Source organism: Gymnoscopelus braueri (assembly GCF_963280865.1).
Source record: "Gymnoscopelus braueri genome assembly, chromosome: 5".
Lineage (NCBI taxonomy): Eukaryota > Metazoa > Chordata > Actinopteri > Myctophiformes > Myctophidae > Gymnoscopelus > Gymnoscopelus braueri.
In genome coordinates this window covers 23,472,758-23,499,467 of record NC_137606.1, presented here as the reverse complement: position 1 = coordinate 23,499,467, position 26,710 = coordinate 23,472,758, and the positions used below count along the sequence as shown (strand labels likewise).

The 26,710-nt window shown below is 40.3% G+C and overlaps 1 protein-coding gene and 1 pseudogene across 2 annotated transcripts in view; one reads left to right on the top strand and one right to left on the bottom strand.

The window, feature by feature from the left end:
• The window catches only part of LOC308085155 (sodium- and chloride-dependent GABA transporter 2-like), an 11,857-nt pseudogene extending 1,759 nt beyond the window's left edge, over positions 1-10,098 (top strand). Inside the window, exons 2-13 of the transcript in view lie at positions 539-689; positions 2,434-2,511; positions 2,858-2,990; positions 3,087-3,221; positions 4,821-4,924; positions 5,171-5,295; positions 5,984-6,096; positions 7,641-7,778; positions 8,590-8,692; positions 8,803-8,903; positions 9,218-9,388; positions 10,066-10,098. The product of the transcript in view is annotated as a sodium- and chloride-dependent GABA transporter 2-like (transcript). The remainder of the gene's footprint in view (positions 1-538; positions 690-2,433; positions 2,512-2,857; positions 2,991-3,086; positions 3,222-4,820; positions 4,925-5,170; positions 5,296-5,983; positions 6,097-7,640; positions 7,779-8,589; positions 8,693-8,802; positions 8,904-9,217; positions 9,389-10,065) is intronic.
• The window catches only part of LOC308085817 (sodium- and chloride-dependent GABA transporter 2-like), a gene marked incomplete at both ends in the record, with an annotated part of 126,914 nt that overhangs the window by 74,577 nt on the left and 25,627 nt on the right, over positions 1-26,710 (bottom strand). The window lies entirely within an intron of this gene.

The window sequence follows — 26,710 nt, the reverse complement described above, 5'->3', positions numbered from 1 at the left end:
ACTCATTAAACTAAACTAAATGGAATGGGAATGTAAATTGAATTCTAAATACAATATAAATTCTAGTAACACCAATATGTTAATGTTCCTCCAAAACTGAGCTATCACTTAGTTTTGAGTACAAAGTAAACATTGACAACACAGTAGTGGCCTAACTGAACCCAAGATGACATTATTTGGTACATTTAAAACAAATTCTTATGGGTCCAGCATGTGACACACACTTGTTTAAATATGAGTGTTCTCTACTGTGTCATCTTTTATATATATATATATATATATATATATATATATATATATATATATATATATACATACATACACATTATTTGCTGCAAATTTGTATTGCAATCAAATTAATATGCATGATAAATGAAACATTCCCATGTCTGTACATGTCCGTATGTATTTTCTGTTCTCTGTCTTATTTGTCACTAATATAATTTAGTTGTGTTATATCTTATGGCCTACATACCAACTCCATTTAGTGTATGTGCAAAGCTGACCAGTCAAAAATGTTTTACATTTTGTCCAACAGGTATAGGGTATGCAGGGCAGCTGATTCTTTTCTACTACTGTATGTGTTATATTATTATTTTGGCCTGGGGGTTGTTCTACCTCGTCTCATCCTTCAGCTCCCAGCTCCCTTGGGCTAGTTGTAACAACCTCTGGAACACAGGTAAGACATCGTACGGTATATTATATTTGATATATAGTATATTTGACCTAACATAGTCTCATTTGTTTACACAAACTGAGGCTATGCATAGCCCCATATAACATTTGACATACATATCACTTGAAAGCCCTATCTGATCAGATAGTCTCTTTCTAGTCCCCCCAGGATTCTGCAAAAAAAAGTCTTGATTCCGTGGAGAACAATCTTTGATTCCGCGGCTTGATAGTTAATTTTCTGCGGACATTAAAAAACAACCTAACATTACCTGTTATCAAGCACAAATATATTACGTTTTAATAATCAAGTAAAATCCTTTATGAAATAGATACAATGAATTGTTATACCATACTAAAACACTGTGGATAACCTAGTAATTGAGTCAATGGGTTATACATAGAGGTGGTCCGATCAGGCCGAAAGCAATCAGCGATCCAATCATGTGGGAGGGCAATTATTATTATTATTATTATTATTATTATTATTATTATTATTATTATTATTATTATTATTATGTTTGTATTTATGCATGTAGAATTTATTTTTGCCATTTATTTTGTAGTAATAAAAGACATTATGTCTCAAAACACTGGCTTACAGTTGAATAATTGGCGATTAAAGAAATATTAATTAAATAAATGAAGACAAATACTGGCAATACCTCTGACCATTGGTTTGCAGTTATTGCACAAATCCAAAATGCAATAATAATTTTAGACTTGTCGTTCAGGATGGGAAATAAAGTTGTCATCTTGGGGAGAAGTGGAACTTAGAAGTCACTTTAAGTTTAGCATGAGGTACAGGGTCTACCCTCTACAGGGAATTACTTGTTATCTAGGCTACAGAAAACATTCAGTTGGATATTAAACACATAGGCCTACACAAGACACAGACACAAGACAAGCGTTTACAGCTGATTGATTGATTGATTGAATATTTTATTAGGCAAAACATTTAAAACACCACAGTTACATTTAAAATACTTTGTCTAAAAGGTCCGTTCATAAAAGTCCTTGCGGTCTTTTATCCAATGAGGTCCTTGATATTAAATTCATAGACATATATAGTGGCACCACAGTTCAAATATTTTAAAAAAAACATAATAATACAGCTGCCATTATTTAATGCTGTTGATTGCCTAGTGGTCAAATCGGGGTCAACAAGCTATCGTTAACCTGCTTTGAAGTTTACCAGAGCTGTAGTTCTCCTGCGCTCTCTCTCTCTCTCTCTCTCTCTGCGTGCCTGTGTGTGTGAGAGGGGGGAGGGGGAGTTCAGCTGCCTGCACTGCCCCTGAGACAGAGAGAGACTACTTCCCCATACAACTTCCCCATTTTTTACCAAGATTCTATGTGTTTTCTGCATTGTGCCTTGTATTCCGTGGATGGCTTTGAAATCCACGGACAAACTGGAAATCTGCGATAATTTCTGCGATCGCGGAATCACATTTTCCTGGGGGGACTGTACCTTTCCATTCTATGCCATGCTGCTAAAACCAGAAAAGGAAAATCCAGGATCCGTAATTGTCTTGTGTTTTGTGAGAGCATGTCATAATTAGTAGAATGGTTTCACACTAATTCAATAAAAAGGTAATTACTGACATAAAATAACACATTGATTTAACACACATTCAACCATTGAACTGTTCAAATCCTGTAGTGTCTCTGATTAACGCATTAATAAAATTTTAAGTTATTATTAATGCTATTATCATCATTGTTATGATAACCAAGTTAAATATGTTCTCTCTACTCCATCAGATAATTCTCATCACAAAATGGTTTCAACAAATGGGCTAACCAGACCAACACCACCTCTGCTGCCACAGAATTCTGGGAGTATGTTTACAAGGGATGATTATAGATACTTTGCATTCTGTTCCTTTTCCCTAAATTGTAGTTTTATTTACCGTATTCTTCTATTAGAAATGAACACTGTATGCATGCTAATACATCCAACATGTGGAGGATGGTTGAGAGTATACATTTGTGACTGTGACAAATTACTTAAAAGTGGTGAAATTGCCTTTCTTTGAATTTCAATTATCACACATGTAAAACTGACATTGATGGAAGTATCAATAGGAAACTATTGGTATTAGTAGAGGCTTTCATATATCAGCCATTTCAGCCAGACACTAAAATATATGCATCCCTTCTGTGTACAATATGTCTTTCTGTCCAGGAGACGAGTGCTGGCTATCTCAGGAGGTATTGAAGAGGTGGGCAGCATCAGATGGGAGATTGTGTTATGCCTCATTGCTATGTGGATAATCTGCTACTTTTGTATTTGGAAAGGAGTCAGGTCAACTGGAAAGGTATTTGTGCACAAATACAACACTGATAGTCATTCTAACACTGTAGTATTCACTATAATTTTTTTTGTAGATGCAATAACAACCCATCATTTCCAGGTGGTATATTTCACCGCTACCTTCCCCTATGCAATGTTATTGATTCTTCTGATCCGTGGACTCACTCTACCAGGGGCTCTACAAGGCATTGTGTACTACCTCCTTCCTGAACCCTCACATCTCACCAACCCACAGGTAGCAGATTATGATCTAAAATGTTAAGCTCAGTGTTGGGCATAACGGCGTTTAAATAAACGGCGTTACCTAACGCCGTTATTTTTTTCAGTAACGAGTAATCGAATTAATTACAATTTCCATCATGACAACGCCGTTACTGACAATGAAATGTGCTCCGTTACTATGTCAAGCGTCCCCAAGCTTTCTGTTACCACGGGCCGGCTGACAGTGTGTGTGTCTGTGTGTGTGTGTGTGTGCGCGCATCGCTACTACAGGCCTGGGGCTTGCTCCTCCTGCTGCAAACATGACACGGTTAGAAAAAATACCAAGGATACGACAGTGATGTCTCTTACTTTTTGCTGTTAGCAACCAGGAAGTAACACGGACTCGACGCTGTTTAAGCAGTGACATGTGACATAACATCACTGACGAATCATTGGTATTTATATCTTCATGGGTATATTTTACACACAAACCCAGCGCGGCGCACACACAAACAAACTAACTTTAACAACCAGACCAGTAGAGAAGAGATGGCGAGTCACAAGCAATCCGACAAGATGGCTTTCACAAATTGGCGGTACAAGCACTACTTTACCTTTATTGAAAGGAAACGAAAGAATGTACACGTGAAGTGCACGTTGTGTGCCGGGGGGAAGCGTTTGTCCACGTCTATCCACGTCTGTCCAAAGCAACTCCAATTTAGTGTGTGTGTGTGTGTGTGTGTGTGTGTGTGTGTGTGTGTGTGTGTGTGTGTGACAGCCAGTTTGTGTATTTAATTCACACAAGTGTTAAAAGCACTTGTTGTTGTTTAACTGTTTACTTCTGCTCAAAGAAAATACTTGAAGTAGGCTACAGTATTGTCTACCAGTACCATACCAGTTGTCTTGTCTGACGTTGTAACTAAGACAGTTTTTCTTTAATTTACACTAAAAGCACTGTAGTGTAGTCCAGTGTTGTTCTTTATAGTTGACAAATGTATGTGAACATGTTGCTCTGTAAAGCTTTAAACCAAATTAAGGAAGAATTTTGACTAGCACAACTGTCACTGAATTGAAAATAGGTTACTTTAAAAAAAAAGAACGTATTTCAACATATTGAGACTTAAAAACTGGACTTTCAAAAAGTTTGAGAACCACTGGTGTAGGCAATTACACCTGTTTTACTGTTGTTATCTACCAGTTGCTGTGCGTTGAGGTGCAATACATATTATATTGAAGTGCAATACATATATTGAAGTTTATTTCTCCCTCATGGCAAAGGTTATTATGTGTAAGTAGTAAGTACCTGTCTATGCTGTTCTACTCTGCACCTGGCTTGTGAAACCTGCTCCCAAAAACAATCCACATTCTTTGACATATTACAACTTTTTCACACAAATAGTTACTTTTCCTAGTAACTAGTTACTTTTACAATAGAGTAATTCAGTTACTAACTCAGTTACTTTTTTGGAGAAGTAACTAGTAACTATAACTAATTACTTTTTTAAAGTAACGCGCCCAACACTGGTTAAGCTGGATACAATAAATTCAAACATTATAGGCTGATTTCAGTCCATAAGAGGTGAACTGAATGGCTTTATGCATGCATCTCTCATTGTTACTTTTGTCAGAACAGGTGTGGATGGAAGCTGTTGGCCAGGTCCTCTTCTCTTACGCTATAGGGTTGGGTTCCTTAACTGTTCTAGGGAGCTACAACACGTACAACAACAACTGCTACAGGCAAGTCTGTTCAAAATGGATTGTGTGAAGTTGTGTTGGTTACTTGGTATCCATAGCAATAAGAAAAATGGGTGGCTGTGAACATATAACCTATATCTGTATCTATACTGGTCCATAATAACTAGGCCTACTTGTTGTACAAACTGTGCTAATGACCAAATGTAAGATATACAGAATACAGCTGTTTTGAATTATTGTGAGGTCAAATCTGAAGCTAAAGAGTATGATTTTTATTATGTTTTGCAGAGACTGCCTATATTTGTGTTTGCTGAACGGTGCCACTAGCATAGTTGCTGGATTTGTCGTCTTCTCAGTGCTGGGATTCATGGCTCACGAGCAGGGTGTTCCCATTGATGAAGTGGCAGAGTCAGGTAGCCTACTGCAAGTCACAATGTCTACGTAAATTATATAAAGATGTAATCCATTCAGAAGTCATACAGACTTCCAGACACAAGAATAATCCCACACACATTGTGTGTGGGATTATTCAAGCAACGACTCAGCAAGCAGCAAGTAAGCTAGCAGCAGAAGGTCATGAAAGATGTATTTTCTGTGAGTTGGTTAGATTATATTAGGGGTTATTATGCCAGCTGATCACTCAGTACAAGTGCCACTGTGCACTGAATTGGCACTGCCAGTGATGATTTGGTAGAATTCACACCTGAGGAGACACTGGCAGCCCTGTTGCATCAGGCCTTGGCTGTGGCTCAGACTCATACACCGGCTCATGGTTAGATAACATTGTATAATGACAAATTGATCGATTGATTGATTGATTGATTGATTGAATATTTTATTCGGCAAAAGACAAAGAAAAATGCAGGGGAAAAAAATTATGCTATATGTACAACAATGGGGGGGGGGGTCGTCTGTCTAATGGGAAAAAGTACTACCTCCTTTTTTTGCCTCCTCAAAGGTGAATTTTCAGGGCTGTTTTAAATGAGCCCAGCAAACTGCATTTTTTTGAGGGATGGGGTTAGACTATTCCAAACCTGGATGGCAGTGCTGTAAAAGGAGAATTTGCCCATGTGATCTACAGTGTAATGTTTCTGTTTTCAGGTCCAGGGCTGGCCTTCATTGCATACCCTCAGGCAATAGCCATGATGCCCCTTCCTCAGCTATGGGCTGTCTGTTTCTTTTTCATGATCATTCTCTTGGGTCTGGATTCACAGGTGATATACAAATGGAAGACTACATTTGATACTGAAATATATTTGGGTCATAGTGGTTGCTGTGAAATCACTTTTACTATTAAATCAGAACTGTTGCCCAATGTTGTGGTTATGGGCTAGTGACTTCTGATGATGTTGTCATTTGGGCTAGTGTTGTTGTTGTGAAATACCCCTTTATGTTGTATGTCAGTAATTAGAAGAAGATGCACCATTAATAATCCCATTTAACCTATAGACCCACTTGCACTTTTATTCTGCTTTGTGTGTGTGTGTGTGTGTGTGTGTGTGTGTGTGTGTGTGTGTGTGTGTGTGTGTGTGTGTGTGTGTGTGTGTGTGTGTGTGTGTGTGTGTGTGTGTGTGTGTGTGTGTGTGCGCGCGCGCATGTATGTATGTATGTATGTATGTGTGTATATATATATATATATATATATAATTTCATAATTTTTACACTGCTTTTAAAAATAATCAAATAGCCATATACCGCCTTTAGCCTCTTTAAGTCTTGTTTTTATTCATCTTGATGAAATATTACCCAAAATAAAAACATGGGTCTACATTAGCCATATATTACGACTCTCGTATATGTATTGATTGAATAATCAACACAATAATCAATCATAAATAATACACAATAATCAATACAATGTCTCCAAACATGTACAAATGCAAAAGAAATAAAGTGCTTACCCTCTTGCCCCAGATGTTAACTAACTCTACAGGGTTCTAGTGCAATGTAATAATTCATATTTTTCAATTAATAAGAGTTTTAATCCCGTCTGTCTTTTCCCACTCTTTTACTTCCTGTTTACATTTAGTGTAATTCTGGATGCTCTTCGTCACTACCGTCCATTGGGAATTTCCGACAGAATCGGCCACAGGCGGGATTAAAACACTTATTTATTGAAAACTATTGAATATTACATTGCACTAGGATCCCGTAGGTAGAGTGAGTTAACATTCGGGGCAAGAGGGTAAGCACCTTTCTTTTTGCAGTTGTACATGTTCAGAGACCCTACGGGCTTCAGTCCAGTGGGAAATGGGGGGGTGGTAGCTACCACTCTCGTAGATTGAAAATATCAGAATCGATACAATACATCTACAAGAGTCATAATCTACGGCTAGGCCTACATGAGAGTCCCACTAGACCTGTGAAGTAATTGCTCCCCTTGTCTGAATTGTCAGATAAATGTATATCATGATGAGTGATTGGACAAACCAGGAGCTTCTTGCAATTCTGTGCCCAATGCAATACATGACAAACTGACCACAATATGTTGGCTATTAAAGTCTATAAACCATGGCATAGAAGGACCATGTCAACCCAGCACCCTTCGAACCTTCATAACTTTCACCTCTATTTGGTGTCTGTGTGACAAACCTAATATCAAATAAGTGGGTGTTTGGGTTAGTCCATCTAAAGCCTGATGATGCAATGTGTTGGGAGATTATATCTGCTATTCTGCTATCAGGCATTAAAGTATACAATATATCCATTTCATAGTCATTACATGTATGCACTATCATTCTCATTTTGTTTTTTTTAGTTTGTTACAATGGAGGTGGTGATCACATCCATTACAGATATGTTTCCCACAGTGCTGCGTAGGACAGGGCGACGGGAGATCTTCCTTCTCATATTCTGCATTATCTGCTTCTTCTCCCAGCTTATCATGGTCACTGAGGTCAGTATTTATTTTATTTTGTCTTTTTCTTATTCTTAAAGGCCTATCGATATCTAATACTACACAACAGCATAGCTTGGCGGGTAACAAGCTAACAATGCCTGCCTGTTGCCAAGTAGGCATCATAGTAGCAAAGTGACCACCACAAAGACAATCTAAAAGACATTTTTAAATGCCATTGGCAATATTGAGACATAAAATGTGCGCAAAGGTGGGATAGAGAGGTACATAATAGTAGCAACATTAAAAGCTTACACTATGGGTGAGCACTAATTCTTCCCAAAGGTCAGAAATGCTGACTGTGATCTGTGTTGATCACATGACTATAGAGTACCGATTTGCGTGTTTTTTTGACAGACACTGTAGGAGTAATATTAAAAAAATGGTTTTGCACAAATCGGCCTCCTGGCGGCGCTCAAAAAGGCAGATGTGAAAAATGCAGGGCAAAGGTTTTTCCTTGGCCTCTAGGGAGTGTGCGTGCAGAGTTTCACGCAGATGGGTGCAGTTATAGGTGAAAATGCGAATCGGCCTGTTACAGCGCCACCATGAGGTTGATTTGAAAATTTTTAATTACTTCCTCTGCCTATTGGGAATGTGCGCGCCAAATTTCAAATTTCAAATGCCTTTCGGCCTGGTGGAGACAATAAAACGTAGGCTCAGATTCTCAACTGCACCCTGGGAAAACACATTTAAAATATCTAAGTTAGGCTCAGGTGTGAGCCTATGGGTGTGACCTTTTGTTTGAACACCAAACAACATAAAATAAACGTTGTTGCAAATTGCAATCACACCTCATGTCTCTTGCCACCAGGGGGGGATGTATGTGTTCCAGCTATTTGACTACTATGCCTGCAATGGAACCTGCCTTCTCTTTCTTGCTGTGTTTGAGTCCCTGGCTTTGGGCTGGATATTTGGTGGGTATTCTATTTCAGAAATTATACAAAGTCATTCACAAGCAATCGCAGTGTCCAAACATTTCAACAGCTAACCTCTGTCCATAACCCTGTACCAAATTCTGAATCAGGAGCAGATCGTATGTGTGGCATCATACATGACATGACAGGCGTGCGCCCCAATCCCATGTTCAAACTCTGCTGGCTCTATCTCACCCCCTTGGTCTCACTGGTGAGTTGAAGCAACATTATCTGTAGCAGTGTCACAACTGTGGTCCTGGTGATAAAGACTTTATCCACATTCAGATAATTGTCCCGTCTCAGAAACAGAAATAGCCTGAGTAGATGGCTTGAATGAAAACCAATAGCCTGCTCTGTTTTGAATAATGTCAGTCTTGCTTGGAAATGCCCCATATCCATAGTTTAAGCCACACAATGGAGCAATCTAAAACAATTCACAGCATTTGAATTCAACAATCTTGAAAAAAAAAAAAATCCATAACGTGTATAGTTACAAAAGCTTTTTTGTTTCCTTTCTCCCCTCAGCTCTGTTTCATAGGTTCCTTAGTGGAGTACCAGCCCCTAACTTACAACCGTTGGTATATCTATCCAGAATGGGCCAACATTATGGGCTGGCTGTTTGTGCTATCCTCCATTGTACTTGTACCAGGGTGGGCACTGATGAAACTGACCACTGTGCCAGGGACCCTCCGCCAGGTGAGAGTACAGTAGGTAGTACAATTTTGGAATAATTCATTTGAGAGATATACTGTGACAGGGGATTATGTTCTGTAGGTGTAAATGTGGTGCTTGGGAGATCTTGAATGATTAACGTTGTACCCATGCAGTCCTCACACTGATTCTACTCAGCAACATTAACATTTTGTCTTATCTGTGCCATCCCTGCTAACTAAAGTCTTCAGAATGAATGTGATATGGTGATGAGGGCCTCTTGGCGCCTCATCTTAAGTCCATAATTGTATTCCTAACTACCAAGGGGAAAAAAAACTAATCTGCCACTGCTCATCTCAACAGCAATTTCCTTGTAAACGCTATCACTACTACTAATAGAAAACAAACTGTTCACAAACATCAGCAACTGTCAGTTTTGATACTCTTTAAAGGGAAAATCCACCCTAAAACAGAATTGGCATTCTGCTATTCCAATGATATTGGCCAGCTAAGTTATTTACAAACAGACAACATGTCTCCCTATAAGACAGAAATCAAAGCATGATTTTAATGTTGTATTATTTTAGCTACAGTGATGTCATCCCCTAGTATATGTTCGAATATAGGGGAAATAAATCTATGTCGCGTGTGCGTTGGAGGTGCAAATAAAGAAAACACAGGTGCTTCTTAATATTTGGTGTTTTTGATTGTGGATGTTGCAGGTCCCTGCACTACAATACATAGTTTTGCACTAGAACAGAAACATATATCTCTGTATACGGTCCGTCTCTAAAGTGCAATGCTGATACCTGTGTTGTTTGCATCTCAAAGACAATGGGCCTCATGCAGCAACCATTCTTAAGAGGACATTTCTTCTTAGATCCACTTAAGAAGTTTTTAAGAAGATTTTGGTATACTCCAATGTTTTCTTAGCTGTGATCAGTTCTTAGGTAAGAACAGAATCTACACACACTGAAGAGCACTCTTAGGGTGGCCTTTGAGTTCTTAAGTGTGACATGTTCATGCAAAAATAATTTATTCTCGAAGTTTCTTCAATTCTACAGTTGTATAATATAGGATTTAAATTACAATAATATTTTTATCATATCTTTAGAGCAGTGGTTCTCAAAGTGTGGTCTGGGGACCCCCAGATGTCCTTGAGTGAGTTCCAGGGGGTCCACAGCAAACGAGGAACAGTTTAATCACTTTAACCCTATTTTATACTTTGTTTGAAAATAGTCGATCTACAAGCTCACAACGCGTCACATTACTGGCCATTTTGAGCTTGTAGATCGGCTATTTTTGAAACATTTGGATAAATCTTGATTTTTTTTTTCCCTGGCAGAAAATATTTTCAGGTGGGGGTCTGCAGCCAAATGCATGTCAATTTGGGGGTCCTTGACATGAAAATGTTTGAGAACAACTGCTTTAGAGTTTTCAACGGGTCTGAAATTACAATCTAACCCAAACGGACCCGGGTGAGTTGAAGCCTAAGCCCCATACCCACCCCATAACCCCCCACCCAACCGACCCTCATCGCCCCCCCATACCCCCACCCCCATATCCCCGACATTCGCCACACCCCCATTTGCCCGTCCCCTTCCTACCTGAAAGCCCCCCTATACCCACCCGTCATACCCATCCCCATACCCCCCACACAGCCCACTACACCCCTCCTTGCACACCATATCACCCACCACACCCCTATTTCCACCCTATTACATACCAAGCAGCTGCTACCTTAAAGACCCTCCATATCCACCCACCTGCTTTCAGTAATAAAATGTTTTATATTCACTACGCTACTCCTGAACATGAAATATGGATAACATTTTTAACAGCTAATTTCAGAAAATTTACATTGATGTCTAGTGGTGATATGTTGATTAATGTGAGAGATATCATAAAATACATTAATTAATTAAATCAAATAATTTGCTGTTCACTTCAGAAGTGCCTCCACAGAACTATTGATTTATTTGTATGTTTGGAGTCTGATGTTCAACCATCTTTAGACTTTAGTTTAGATATTCTTTACTTCATTCTCTCAACTTTATTTCTGTGTGTGATTTCCTGTGATTTCTGTGTGCAGCAATCACACACAGGTGTGACTGCAGGCAGAGCCATGCAGTCATGCCTTATATGGGGATTGGTTGAGCGGATCCCTATGGTAATTAGGATGAACTGGCACACCCGTTCAAGTTACGAGGATTGGGATTCATCATCATCAAGAACATAGTTACGAACAATTCTGTCTTTTAAGAACGTTTCATGAATCTGACTCGACTTCTCTTAGGAATTCACTTAGGAAGAAATGTAAGAGGAAACATTAGTAACTTATTGCTGCATGAGGCCCAATGGCCGGTATGGCCACGAGGCCCACGACCCCAAACACCCATTATGTTTGTCTCAAATATGTTAGGCTGCAAATCCTGGAGCTGCTCGATGTTCAGTGAATAATGGAACAACTCATTAACCTACACTCCTTGAATAACACCAAAACTGTAGTATTGATTTTGTTGAAAAGTATGTCAGCACTTTTTTCATTTGAGAATACATCACTTTTGTGGTAGGACAATGCTATCTGGCAAGCATAAATAGCCTCAATGCTATTGCTACCTAGTTAATAGATGAAGGACACGTAAAACTATCGTTTCATGAGGCTATAGATTTTGATTTGATCGATTCAAGATGGGGATTTATAACCAGCGTAGTAGCCTTACTAGCCTACACCACTGAACAACTCCTTGCCTTCGGCATATCGTTGTGCTTTTATTTTTTTCCCACAAATCAGTGCTAATGAACACCCTTTACGTCTGTGTGTTGATTAAAACTATTGAACCTATGAAAAGTATTAAAAAGCGCTTCTGACAAAACCACCTAACTCCATTGGATCCTCTCACTTTCTGCTAAACCAGTCCACCAAAGGGGGGGGCGGGTAGCTGGTTTTGCTGGCTGCAGGCTCCACCCCATTTTGACCTCCAACCTCATTGTGAGCAAAAATGAACATTTTGAAATTAGCTGATTTCTGCCCGACAGCCGAGATATGCAACCAGTATTAAGATAATCTTCCCTGACTTTGAATGCAGTCCAGAATTGCATTAGCCAGACTATAATATCTACAGACAGACTGCAAACCAGTAGAGTGGATTTTCCCTTTAGTTCACACTAGAAATTTAAAGGACCATACTAGTAATTAAGCATGTTTAATCCAATGACTACAACTCACACAGTATAATTGACACTACTGCTGACCAGTGCCCAAAGCATATTGTGACTTGTTTGATTTGTGTGGAAGCCACTGGATTCCATTGATTTCAGTAAGCCTGCAGTATGAAAATATAATTGCAGACTTAAAACTGAAGCACAGATTGAGTTGAAAAGTCGACCTCCAGTCCCTCGAGGAAAGATTGATATTATACGAACAAAAGTCATAAGTCCATGCCTTATTAGCCACATAATGTTTTGCCAACCCTGGCTCAATTATCCAGGTAAGTTTTAATGACTTTGGAATTAATGTAAATTCCCTAAATGTGAAATTTCATGGAATAATGGGTAATGTAATTATTTCTCTCTACTCATTAGCGCCTCCATTTGTTATGTGAGCCAGCCGACCTGCTGACCCAGAAGACAAATGCTCTGCTGCACCACATGACCTCAGAAGCAGAGATGGAAGCGAGAGATGGAAAGGGAGAAGCTGATGAAAGTCTTGTGATTCCTGTGTGTACAGCAATCCTGGATTAATTGTTTAATGATTGTCGCTGTGCCATGTGCCAAAGCAATTTCCATGTATAACTGCATAATGGCAGTAAGGTGATTCTGATGAAAAGGTTAACTTGACCTAGAAGCCCCAGTACTTCTTTTGGGTGTAAAATCATTGTATATGGGGCTATATTGTATTTAAGCAACCTATTTTTGAGCAGATAAATTGTAATGTTATTTGACTATCGGTAACTGATTGTCATCTGTTAGGCCTATTGCTAACAATCAAGTAATTATTCAATTAATTATAGAAAACTCACAACTTTATTTAGAGAAGTGTTCCTTCAAATCCATACTTGTCAGGTCTTATTATGAGATTCAGTCTTCAGTGAAGAAAAAAAAACACCAGTGTTGGAAAGTAACTATAGTAACTTAACGGAAAAATTAATATTACCCTTTTCCAGTAACTAGTAATACAACTAATTACTTTCACATTTGAGTAATAAATGTTGCAGTTACTGTAGGAGCCAAATGGGGTTTTTCGATTGGGGAAAATGGGGAGTATTTGCACACTGGATTGGGTGATGGACGTATTGATAGGTTTGATAGATGTTGGCACCGCATTGGCACCTTGATGGTGGGAGTGTCTCTGTGGGTGCAGCCTCCAGTGACTACAAGTAATGGTCCTCACCTGCTCACTTTAAGTTTGACTGTGGGGGTAGGGTGAGCTGGGAGAGGTATATTTTGTTGACCGCATTTCGTATTTTGCTCATTGTTTAAATTATTTCTTTCCACATATTTATTGCATATATTTATTGGAAACTCGTTTTGTAATATTTGGGGACACTGATGTAAAACTTTTTAAACTTAAGCTTTTGTTTGGACGTGACTCCTTTTAATGTATGCGTCAGTTTCTATCTCCCACGTTTAGCCTGCCGGCTGATCGATTTATTGGGGGTCGCTATCAGCCACAACAGAGTTAACACATTTGAAGTGCCAATCCACTGAAAGTTGACGTTGAATTCCTGGCTTCTTGGAGTGCTTCAAACGAGGAAACTGGAACGCGCACGAGCAACTTAAGGTTGCATTCATTCATTAGTTTGTCCCATTCATACCCAGTTTATGTTACACGCACGCATAGCCTAAACACAGCTGCTGTTACACACCCAAACGCACGCACGCACGCACGCACGCACGCACGCACGCACGCACGCACGCACGCACGCACGCACGCACGCACGCACGCACGCACGCACGCACGCACACACACACACACACAGACACAGACACAGACACACACACACACACTCATCACCACCTACAACCTCAACAACCAGGCTCCCCGCTACCTCTCTGACCTCCTCCAATGCCATAGGCGGAGTTTCACATTAGACCTGGGGGGGGGGGGCACAGGCTCGCATGCACGCGCGCGGAATTTTCTGGTTTTCCGCGGGTTTGATACTCTTTTTTGGGAGGGTTTGTGACTTTAATTCGGTTACTTTGGTTAATTCAGTACTAGCGCGAATTTTCGGGTTTTCCGCGGGTTTGCTACTCTTTTTTTTGGGGGGGGGGGGGGGGGGGTTGTGACTTTAATTCGCTTACTTTGGTTAATTAATTCAGTACAAAACATTTACTCCATAAAGTGTACAGTAGATCCGACTCCCAACTACTGATTTATGTCTCACAATTATTATTTTGTTATTCAAAAAAAAATAAAAAAAAGTCCCCGGCCGCCAGGGGGGGCAATGCCCCCCCATAAAATCCGCCTACGCGCCACGCCCCCTCCAGGTCTGCTGATGCCAACCTCCTGGACTTCCCCAAAAAAACTAACAAATGCACCTGGGGTGACGGGGCTTTTTCAGTTACAGCCCTCTCCCTTTGGAACCCACTCCCACCTCACAGCAAAGCCGCCCCCACACTTGCCGTGTTCAAAGCCTCCCTCATAACACACCTTTTTCCCAGCTTTCCCCACCTAACTCAGAACAAATCTCCATTTCTGCTTCTTTTAACTTAAATGTTTTTAGCCTTTTAACTTTTTGCTCCCAATAAAGTTGTTTATTGTCTCCGCCAGGCCGAAAGGCATGGCGAGAGTATGTTTTGCCCCCTGTCCGTCCGTCCGTGTGGTGGTGCTAGAACAGGCCGATTCGTGTTTTTACCTATAACTGCAGCGATCTGTGTAAAACTTTGTATGCGCACTCCCTAAAGGTCAAGGAAAAACCTTTACCCTGCATTTATCACATCTGCCTTTTAAAGCGCCACCAGGAGGCCGACTTATGTAAAAAATGAAATTGTTATATGTGTCCGCTACTGGTGAGACCTTCCCCAAGTCGCCAGGTGAGAAAGACTAGATAATCACGAATTAAATTTAATTTTTTTTTTGTGTTTTTCGGGTTTTTTTCATATCAACACAGTTCTAATGTTGAAGAAGGTTTGTATTCTATCAGAAAGCCGTTTAGTAGTCATTAAATGGTTACAATTAGATTGTGAACATGCCTCTGTTTGTAACAGAGTTTCTGTGTGTATTTTGGGGGTTGAACATTCATGTCCAGCATTTGCATAGAGGTTTCGATTGGCCTGGCTATAGGCTTTGTTCTCCAGTTTCACGCACCAGAGTACCGTAGCAGCGTTTCATTAATGTTGCTACAGTATCCTTGTTTATTCATTCATTTTTACAGTAATGTTACACTGTGCAGAAATCCAAAGTAGCCGACCTACAAGCTCACAAGGCGTTGTGTTGTGAGCTTGTAGATCTGCTATTTTCATGAAACCTGAAACCTTTTGTATGTCGCACTTTGGCGTTGATTTTAGCGTTTGGTTTGCGAATGGTTTGCATCATTTTAATCACAAGGCCCGTACCTTTAAAATGGTATATAGATTGACTATGTAGATGACACACACACTAGTGTAGTGTTTGTTTGTCTGAAAAAATGCAAAGAAAGGCTTGTTTCGCCACTGCGGCCGTGTGTTTCCACAGCACCACCAAATCGTCTAAAATATTCTAAACCCACTATAGCAATCTGGTTGCGAACGCGGAAGGAGGCGCGGCGAAGCCGCGGCGAAGCCGCACCTCCGACCAAGTGGAGCTTACTATGTAACCCTGCTCAGGTTGTGTGTCTGTCTGTGTGTCTGTGTTCATGCTCTCATTGGTTCGTGCCCCCATGTGACTCACATGCGTGCACTGCCTGTAAGCAGCCACCCGAGTGCGCCAGAGTGCAGGAATTTAGACAATGCTCTGATTACAATGCACAACAGCCTGCAAAACACACACACACACACACACACACACACACACACACACACACACACACACACACACACACACACACACACACACAATGTCAATGTTCTCTCCCCATCACGGTGAAATAACACAGATTACAAGTCCGTAAATACACAATATTTTCGAGCTGCGTTCGCTTCCAGCGTTCGCGCGTCTTACTTGTAATATCAGGCTACATATCACTTAAATGTCAGAGCTTAACTCGGCATGTAAATATGATATAAATGAGTTAATGTGAAGTGGAATCGAAAATAACAGTGGAGGACTCGACGAGCGTTAGCCGAATGTGGCTAATAGTTAGCTTGTATGACGATACTAACACACTGTTTTTAGCCAAACGCGGTAATGTCCGCTCTACATTAGTTATCGACGCAAGTCGCGTTATTACTCTCGTAATTTTCATGTATTGTACATCCCAAAATAAAATGTATTAACCATGTTATGGTGCTGTAATGACTTTATATTTTCGCAACATAATACTGTGTCTTTTTCAAAGGGCTTCTGCATTTTCTTCTTCGTTGGTGTAAACAATGACACGGTTGCCAGATTTTTGAGAGAGAAATAAGCAACCAAGTCAATGAAAACAAGCCCAAAGATTTAAGTGACTATTAGGCTATATGAGCACTTTAAACCTATATGCATCGGCTATTTGAAAATAGACGATTTTGGAAATAGCCGATCTACAAGCTCACAACAAAATAATAATAACAAATAAAAAGCAACTACCAATATTTGCAAGCAACTTTACAGAAAACGAGGTCGCTTATAATTAGTATACATGGCAACACTAGTTAGAAACAGATCTGCTATGAAAATAGCAGATCTACAAGCTCACAGCGCGTCGCCGCATTGTGAGCTTGTAGATTTGCTATTTTGATTGAATACTTTATTTAGAAAAGACATTAATGAAACCAAATGGACCCATTTGGGTATTTTTTTCATGTAAGCCAGTAGTGAAAAGGGTAAACTTGCAGTTATGCATTAACAACTCAAGCCCTGTTTCAAACAGTGAAATTAAAAGACAAGTTGTGAGCTAATTAGTATACATGGCAACACTAGTACGTGAAAAAAATATATTATGATGATGATTATTTAATATGCCTATTTTTTACAACACAGATCCTCTATGGGGGTCCCTGGCACAAAATAGAGCTGACTGAAAGGTGTCAATGAGGGAGTGATTAGAGGAGTGGCTAGGCTGAATAAATTACCCATTGTTCACGCCCATTACCTGGAGCTCAGAGGTGCTCGAAGTGACAATTCTTTAGAAGGGATTATCTCAGTTTGCACTATTATAGATAACCAGATTCAAATGAGCACATCTTCTTCAAATATGTTCAGATTTCAATGAATGATACATCATAAGAAAGCTTATATTCTGTACTTTAATAATCAAAAATGAATAATAAAGCATTTTACCCAGTCATATATTACTCCTTCCGATTTTATCCAAATTTCACGCAAATCGGTACACATGATCTCTATAGTCATGTGATCAAGACGAATGTGTTTGATTTCTCATATTCCATCCTGATTGGCTAAGATTGACATCTAAAGTTTGCAGTAGTGGCTTGTTTTTAACAAAATGCCGCAATTCATGAACGCAGCGTCCGATTGAAGTCAAACTTTGCACGCAGATTCAGCGCCACCAGCAGGTCTAATTCATCAAAACAAATTGTTTTGAACAAAATACCTCAAATCATGAATACTGTGTCTGATTGCCGCCGTGCAAGGCCTAAGAATAAATGGCACCCTTTTCACATTGGCGTATTATAGCGCCACCAGGAGGCCACAATAACCTACCTGACCTGGCAGAGACCTGTGCTCCAAGGAGCACTTTTTCTAGTTGTCCGTCCGTCCGTGTGAGTTTTTGTCCGTCCGTCCGTGTGTCCGTTGCCCCCTCCGTCTGTGGACAGCTAATCTCTGGCACCGTTGGCTTGATCGCAGCGAAACTGTGCACACACACTCCCTGGATGCCAGAGCAGATGGGCCTTTTATAGCGCCACCAGGAGGCCGATTTGTGCAAAAAAAAAAATTTGACAGTACACCTACAGATTTTGTCCAAAAATCCCGGTACACAGTATCTCTATAGTCATTAAACGAAACAGGTGTTTCAGATTTTTCATATTCCATCCTGATTGGCTAAAATTGCCTTCCAAAGTCTGCAGGAGTACTCCGTTTTGAACAAAATGCCTCAAATCATGAACACAGCATGCAATCTCTGTGAAATTTCACACGCACATCCCCATTGGGCCAAGGAAGAAATGCCACTTCAATTCAACTTGTGTTTTTACCTAAAACTGCACCGATCTGTGTAAAACTTTGTGTGCACACTCTCTAGAGGCCAAGGGAAACCCGTTGCCCTGCCTTTTTCACATTTGCCTTATATAGCGCCACCAGGAGGCCGACTTATGTAAAACAAATGTTTTGATATTAAGCCTTCAGATTTGATCCAAATTTCACACAAATCGGTACACATGATCTCTATAGTCATGTGATCAAGACGGATCGGTTTGATTTTTCATATTCCATCCTGATTGGCTAAGATTGACATCTAAAGTTTGCAGGAGTGGCCCATTTTGAACAAAATGCCGCAAATCATGAACACAGCGTCCGATTGCTGTGAAACTTTGCAGGCACATTCGCATTACTGTGAGGAACAAATGCCACCAGGAGGCCGATTTTTTTCACACATTTTCTCTTATATATTACTCCTACAAATTTTGTCCAAACTTCATGCAAATCGGTACACATTGTCTCTATAGTCAAGTGATCAAGATGGTTTCGTCAGATTTTTCATATTCCATCCTGATTGGCGAATTCCGAACATTGCTGGCCCACAATAACCTACCTGACCTGGCGGAGACCTGTGCTCCGAGGAGCACTTTTTCTATTTTTTATTTGTTTTGTAAAGCGACTTCGGGTACTACGAAAAGCGCTATAAGTCTGATGTAGTATTACAATTATCAAATCAAAATTATTAAAATTTTCCCAAACATTTTCAAGATTTTAGAATAAAAACTAAAAAAAAGCTCTGTGAGCTTGTAGATCTGCTATTTTTTGAATAGCCACAGAATACATGGATAAAGTGGTTACAATTATTATGATGCTGTATTAAGAAATTTAGCTGGGGACACTCGGAACCCCTCCAAGGACCCCTGGGCGTCCCCGGACACCACTGTCCTAGACCACCGATTACCAATGTTTTGACCAAGATTTCGTCAAAAAGTGCAACATTTTCTAATCAATCTGAAAGACTTTTATTTGATTAAAGTGTCCAAGTGATAGCATATTTCCGAGAGAAGAAGGCAATAATATACAAACTTTTTGATGTAGATACAAAATAAACACATGAACTGAACTTTATTTAACCATTCAAAAGTTTTAAAATATTGGATGCCGGTTGAAAATGGAAGGACTTTAAAATGCACTACTGTGTGTGTGTGTGTGCGCGTGCATGCGTGCATAACAGCAGCTGTGTTTTGGCTATGCGTGTGTGTAACATAGACTGGGTGTGAATGAGGCAAACTAATGAATGAATGCAACTTTCAGTTGGCGGTGCGCGTTCCAGTTTCCTCGTTTGAAGCGCTCCCCCACTATCCTGGGGCTGATAGCGACCCCCAATAAATCGATCAACCGGCAGGCTAACCCCGGGAGATAGAAACTGTATGACGCTTACATTAAAAGGACTCACGTCCAAACAAAAGCTCAAGTTTACAATAAATGTAATAAATATGTGCAAAGAAATCATTTAAACAGCGAGCAAAATACAAAATGCGGTCAACAAAATATACCTCTCCCAGCTCACCCTACCCCCACGGTCAAACCAGGCTTAAGGTGAGCGGGTGAGGACCATTACTTGTAGCCACTGGAGGCCACCCACAGAGACACTCCCACCATCAAGGTGCCAATGCGGTGCCTACATCTATCAAACCTATCAATACACCCATCACCCAATCCCGTGCGGAAATACAAATCGAAAAAACCCATTTGGCTCCTACAGTAACTGTAATATTTATTACTCAAAATGTGAAAGTAATTACTTATATTACTAGTTACTGGAAAAAAGTTATATTACTTTTTCCGTTAAGTTATTTAGATACTTTCCAATACTGGTGTTTTTTTCTGTACAGAATGTATGCTCCCTTTATTAAATATGATAAAACATTCTCATAATAAGGCCTGACAAGTATGGATTTGAAGGAACACTTCTCTAAATACATTTGAATTACTTGATTGTTAGCAATAGGCCTAACAGATGACAATCAGTTGCTGATAGTCAAATAACATTACAATTTCTCTGCTCAAAAATAGGTTGCTTTAATCTGTGGAAAATAAAATCTAACCTAATTTTACACCCAAAAGAAGTACTGTGGCTTCTAGGTCAAGTTAACGTTTTCATCAGAATCACCTTACTGACATTATGCAGTTACACATGGAAATTGCTTTGGCACATGTCACAGCGACAATCATTAAACAATTAATCCAGGATTGCTGATTACTATACACATGATTCAGGCTGATTACACATGACTGATACAGCTGGGGAAGACATGAACATAGAACCATGAAAACTAGAACATGAACATAACATAGAAATACAAGACCTAGATCAATCATTAAACAATTAATCCAGGATTGCTGTACACACAGGAATCACAAGACTTTCATCAGCTTCTCCCTTTCCATCTCTCGCTCCCATCTCTGCTTCTGAGGTCATATGGTGCAGCAGAGCATTTGTGTTCTGGGTCAGCAGGTCGGCTGGCTCACATAACAAATGGAGGTGCTAATGAGTAGAGAGAAATAATTACATTATCCATTATTCCATGAAATTTCACATTGGGGAATTTACATTCATTCCTATGTCATTAAAACATGAACAAACCTGAATAATTGAGCCAGGGTTGGCGAAACATTATGTGGCTAATAAGGCATGGACTTATGACTTGTGTTCGTATTATATAAATCTTTCCCCAAGGGACTGAAGGTCGACTTTTCAACTCAATCTGTGCTTCAGTTTTAAGTCTGCAAGTATATTTTCATACTGCAGGATTACTGAAATCAATGGAATCCATTGGCTTCCACACACATCAAACAAGTCACACTATGCTTTGGTCACTGGTCAGCAGTAGAGTGTCTATTATACTGTGAGTTGTAGACATTGGATTAAACATGCCAGACCAGTATGGTCCTTTAAATTTCCAGTGTAAACTAAAGGGAACAAGAATTAATTGGATAACATATCCAATATGAGAGTGGGTGTGTTCAGTGTTGTAGGTGATTGATGTGGTTGGCATTGGTAGTTATAACATAGTTTGGGAATGTATGTGAATTTGAGCAACTGATGGTAGTGCAGATGAGTGGATAGGAAATGGAAACGAATGAAATGCGTGGAAGCAAATGATGCTAGCAAGTGAAAAGAAAGAAGAGTTCATATAGACGAGATTGTAGAAATGTTTATAATTTATATAAATAAAATAAATATGGATATTATATGTGTGATATATATATATATATATATATATATATATATATATATATATATATATATATATATATATATATAGGCCTATATATATATATAATGTGGCACGTTGTGCCTCAACCAATGGCATTGTCACAAAACCTTGAGTAGAGATGGGATTTATGGCTCTTTTAAGGGAGGGATATGTTATATATTATGCATATGTTATATATTATATATACATTTATTATATCGTCGTTGTCCAGCAGGAACCAGCTAACTCCATTTTCAGCGCTATTGAACACCCTTTACGTCTGTGTAAAAAAAAAATTACTAATGAAGGAACTAATGAAAAGTATTAAAGCGCGCCTCTGACTAAAACTCCCAACTCCATTGGATCCTCAAACTGTTTGTCAAAACCACGCAACTCCCCCCCTCTCCTCTCATGCTGCTGTTGCACAGCACAGCGCAGAGCGCACTGCGCAGAGGGGACCGTACCTATGTTCCCCAGGTTCTATGTTCCCCAGGTTCTATGTTCCCCTCCCCACCCAAAAAAGGTTCTATGTTCCCCGGGTTCTATGTTCCCCGCTCAACCAAAAAAGGGTTCTATGTTCCCCACTCATCCAAAAAAGGTTCTATGTTCCCCACTCAACCAAAAAAGGTTCTAAAAAAGGTTCTATGTTCCCCACTCAACCAAAAAAAGGTTCTATGTTCCCCGCTCACCCAAAAATTCAGGAAATGGTGAGACATTTAAAAAGGTTTAAATACATGTATTTATACCCGTTAGTTATTTGTAATTTTTTAGTTTTTAAAGTGTCAAAATATCATGTTTTGAAAACTTCTTTGACATGACTCAAAATCTATTTAGGGGTGTCACGATACATTAATTTCACGGTACATATGATACGATACACGATATTGGGCTCACAATATCGATACGATATTATTATCATTTTTACTATCACCAACATTGGCCATCATCTTCAGTTTCAAAGTGCTTAGTTTATAAAGCATATAAAAAAAGTTACTAGAAACTGGTCTACGCCAGGTCAGGTACGTTATTGTGGCCTCCTGGTGGCAGTATAATAGGCCAATGTGAAAAGGGTGCCATTTCTTCCTAGGCCTTTCACGGCAATCGGACACTGCATTTATGATTTGTGGCATTTTGTTCCAAAAATGTGTTTTGCTAAATTAGACCTGCTGGTGGCGCTATAACAGACCAATGTGAAATGGGTGGCATTTCTTCCTCGGCCTAGTGGGAATGTGCGTGTGAAATGTCACGGAAATTGCAAGCTGCATTCATGATTCGAGGCATTTTGTTCAAAATGGACCAATCCTGCAAACTTTGGAAGCCAACCTTAGCCAATCAGGATGAAATATGGGAAATCAGACAGATCCGGGTTGATCACATGACTATAGAGATACTGTGTACCGATTTGCATGACGTTTGGATAAAATCTGTAGGAGTAATGTCAAAAAATTTGTTTTGCACAAATTGGCCTCCTGGTGGCGCTATAACAGGCCCATGTGAAAAATTTGGGGCAGAGGTTCTGAATTGGTATCGAGGGAGTGTGTGTGCACAGTTTCGCAGCAAGCGGGCCAATGGTGCCGGAGATTAGCTGGTAACACACGGACAGGACACACACGGACGGACGGACGGACGGACGGACGGACGGACGGACGGACGGACGGACGGACGGACGGACGGACGGACGGACGGACAGGGGGTAAAACATACTCTCTCGCCATGCCTTTCCATATGACCATGATCACATGGTCATATCATATGACCATAATACTGACATGATACTGACATGATACTGACCATGATACTGACATGACACATGATACTGACATGATACTGACCATGATACTGACATGTTACTGAACACGATACTGACACGATACTGACATGATACTGACCATGATACTGACATGATACTGACATGATACTGACATGTTACTGACATGTTACTGACATGATACTGACATGATATTGACATGGTACTGACATGATACTGACATGGTACTGACCATGATACTGACCATGATACTAACATGATACTGACACTTGCCGTGAAACTGAGCATGATGCTGACCATGACACTGACCATGATACTGATACTGATTATAAGATGTAACACTTTTCTCAACAATTTGACCAGTTATGGCCCGGACGGCTGGCGTGGCGGTCCGGGCACAGCGTGTCGCGGGTTCGACTCCCGATCCCGACGGACTTTGCTGCGTGTCACTTCCATCTCTCTCTCCCCATTTCCTCTCAGACTACTGTACTATATAATAAAAGGCAGATAAAGCCAAAAACAATTATATTAAAAAAAATCTTAATGTAACAAATTATTATGTTATTATATTATGCAAAAACCTGTTATTGCGTTATCGCTCATGATTTTATTACATTATGAGCTTTTATGACATTTAGTTTATTATATTATGAACTGTTATTACGCCGTTATTACATTATGAGTTGCTACAAGGTGCTCTATATCACCAAGATGGCTGCCAGGGGAAAGGGGCGGGCAAGTTTCTGATAGTAATTTCTCCCCATTATGTTCAGTTGTGTGTGTTCAGAGATGTTATTAATAATTGGAAATTAGAAATGTATGTTTCCTGCTTTTTTGGGTGAGCGGGGAACATAGAACCTTTTTTTTGTTAACTCTTTGACTGCCAGAGTATTTTCATAAAGTACTCCCCCAGTGCCAGCAATTTTCGTGTTTTTTTATTTTTATATTTTGAATTTTTCTCATGAAAATAATTTAAGGGGACATAATGTAAAGACCCAGCACAAATCCGCCACTAGGGAGCAGCACATGACTGCTTGATCATGTCGTTGGGTCTCCCCACATGGAAAGAACCTATATGCGTCATATATGTTTGTAATATAGGACCGCATATATGTTCGCATACATAAAATTGGCACCTTTCCTATATATATGTACATATATGTGCATATACATATATGTACATATATGTGCATATACATATAGGAAAGGTGCCAATTTTATGTATGTAACATATAGGTACATATGACCTGTATGTAACATATAGGTACATATATGACCTGTATGTACCTATATCTACATAATATGCAATGAAACATAATTATATGATACCTATATCACCTATAAAATAGGTGAAATAGGTGATAAGTTTGTACACATTAATCAAATCCAATAGAAACCCCAATGTAGAACTTTAACACTTTATTTAAACAAGTTATAATATGAAAACATGAAACATTATGGCTTTTAAAGTGTCAAACAGCTGGATAAAAAAAAGATATTAAATTAAATTAAATTAAGCTCCGGGACACTCCTTTTCCCCTGCCAGGCTTTTGGAAATGCCAAAACCCTGAAGAATGACAACTCAAGTCGCTTTGGGAAGTACATGGACATCCAGTTTGACCACCAGGTTAAATTAAATCAATTATACCTGTACAATTTCAACATGACTTCTGTTATGGCTGGGCCACCTACAGTATATGAATAGAGCATCATTCCCCCACAGGTGGGAGCTGTTGGAGGCCACATCCTAAGTTACCTGCTGGTTATCTGGTAGCAAAACCTCTGAACGTGATCGTTTGGATTGCTCAGGAAGGACACAGACCCAAGAGAATAGACAGACAGAAGTTATTCATCATTGATGTTTTATTAATGAATCCCTAATCTTAGTTACAATTAAATGTGAATCCCTAACCAATAACAGAAGTTATAAGACCAATATGAATTACCAATGTTTCAGCAGCAAGCAGAGCGCTCCGGACACCGAATATTGTTGAGAGTGAATACTAATGTTCATGTTGTGATTAATATACCGTAGTGCATCAGCACGTCCGCTTGGTCCATCAGTTCGTCGAACGATGGGGAGGTGCTCTGGGCCTCCTCCCATCTTGCCTTCAGGTCAGGTCGGGGCTCGCTGACCGCTAGGATGTCTGTCGCCATCGAACGACCCTCTCCATGGTAGTGGACATTCGTCATGCTTGGTGTTTGTGTTGGGTGACTGGAGGAGTGCAGGGGATGGGGTGCACGCGGATACGTGATCGCCAGCTCCGTTCAGATGAATGGTGGGAGCCATCAGAACAGCAGGCCGTGGCACAGGTCATCGTGCCATGACCGTCGAGGCAGCAATGCAACAGTGGGGCCTCTCGGACAGTGCCCACTGTGAACCTGGAGACCCCCTACAGACTGTGGAACACATCATGACCAGCTGCCCGAAACACCGCCCACCACATGGCGACCTAGGCCTGATGAACCTGGATGACGAGACGCTGGACTGGCTTGCTGCAACGGAGCTGAGGATCTGATGACATACGCAAGAAGAAGAAGAAGACGCTGGGGGTGTGTTCTCTCCTCCGCGTCATCAGTGCCCATACCCTAGGTGGGGTTGGCGAAAGGGCCTTTCTGTGTGGAGTTTGCATGTTCTCCCCGTGTCTCCTAGGGTAGTTAATACCCTCACAAAAACATGCAGTAATCCTGGTCACTATACTGCCTCCCCCTGGCCAGCCGGGGCGCCTGATGGAGGGGAAGGGAACTGGTTGGAATAACGTGTTCCTTCCACGCGCTACGTCCAACCAGGGAAACTCTCCCCTGTCAGGTGACAAGAAGGTCAGTTGGCTCTCATGCATTGAAGGAGGCATGAGCTCGGCCCTAGCCTCCCTAGGTTGGCAGAGGGAAGGTAGTGCCCAGGATTACATAGACAATTGGCACTGGGTGTAAAAAATAGGGTTACAAAATCGGCTGGCCAGGGGGAGGCAGTATAGTGACCAGGATTACGGCATGTTTTTGTGAGGGTACCTACCCTAGGAGACACGGGGAGAACATGCAAACTCCACACAGAAAGGCCCTTTCGCCAACCCCACCTAGGGTATGGGCACTGATGACGCGGAGGAGAGAACACACCCCCA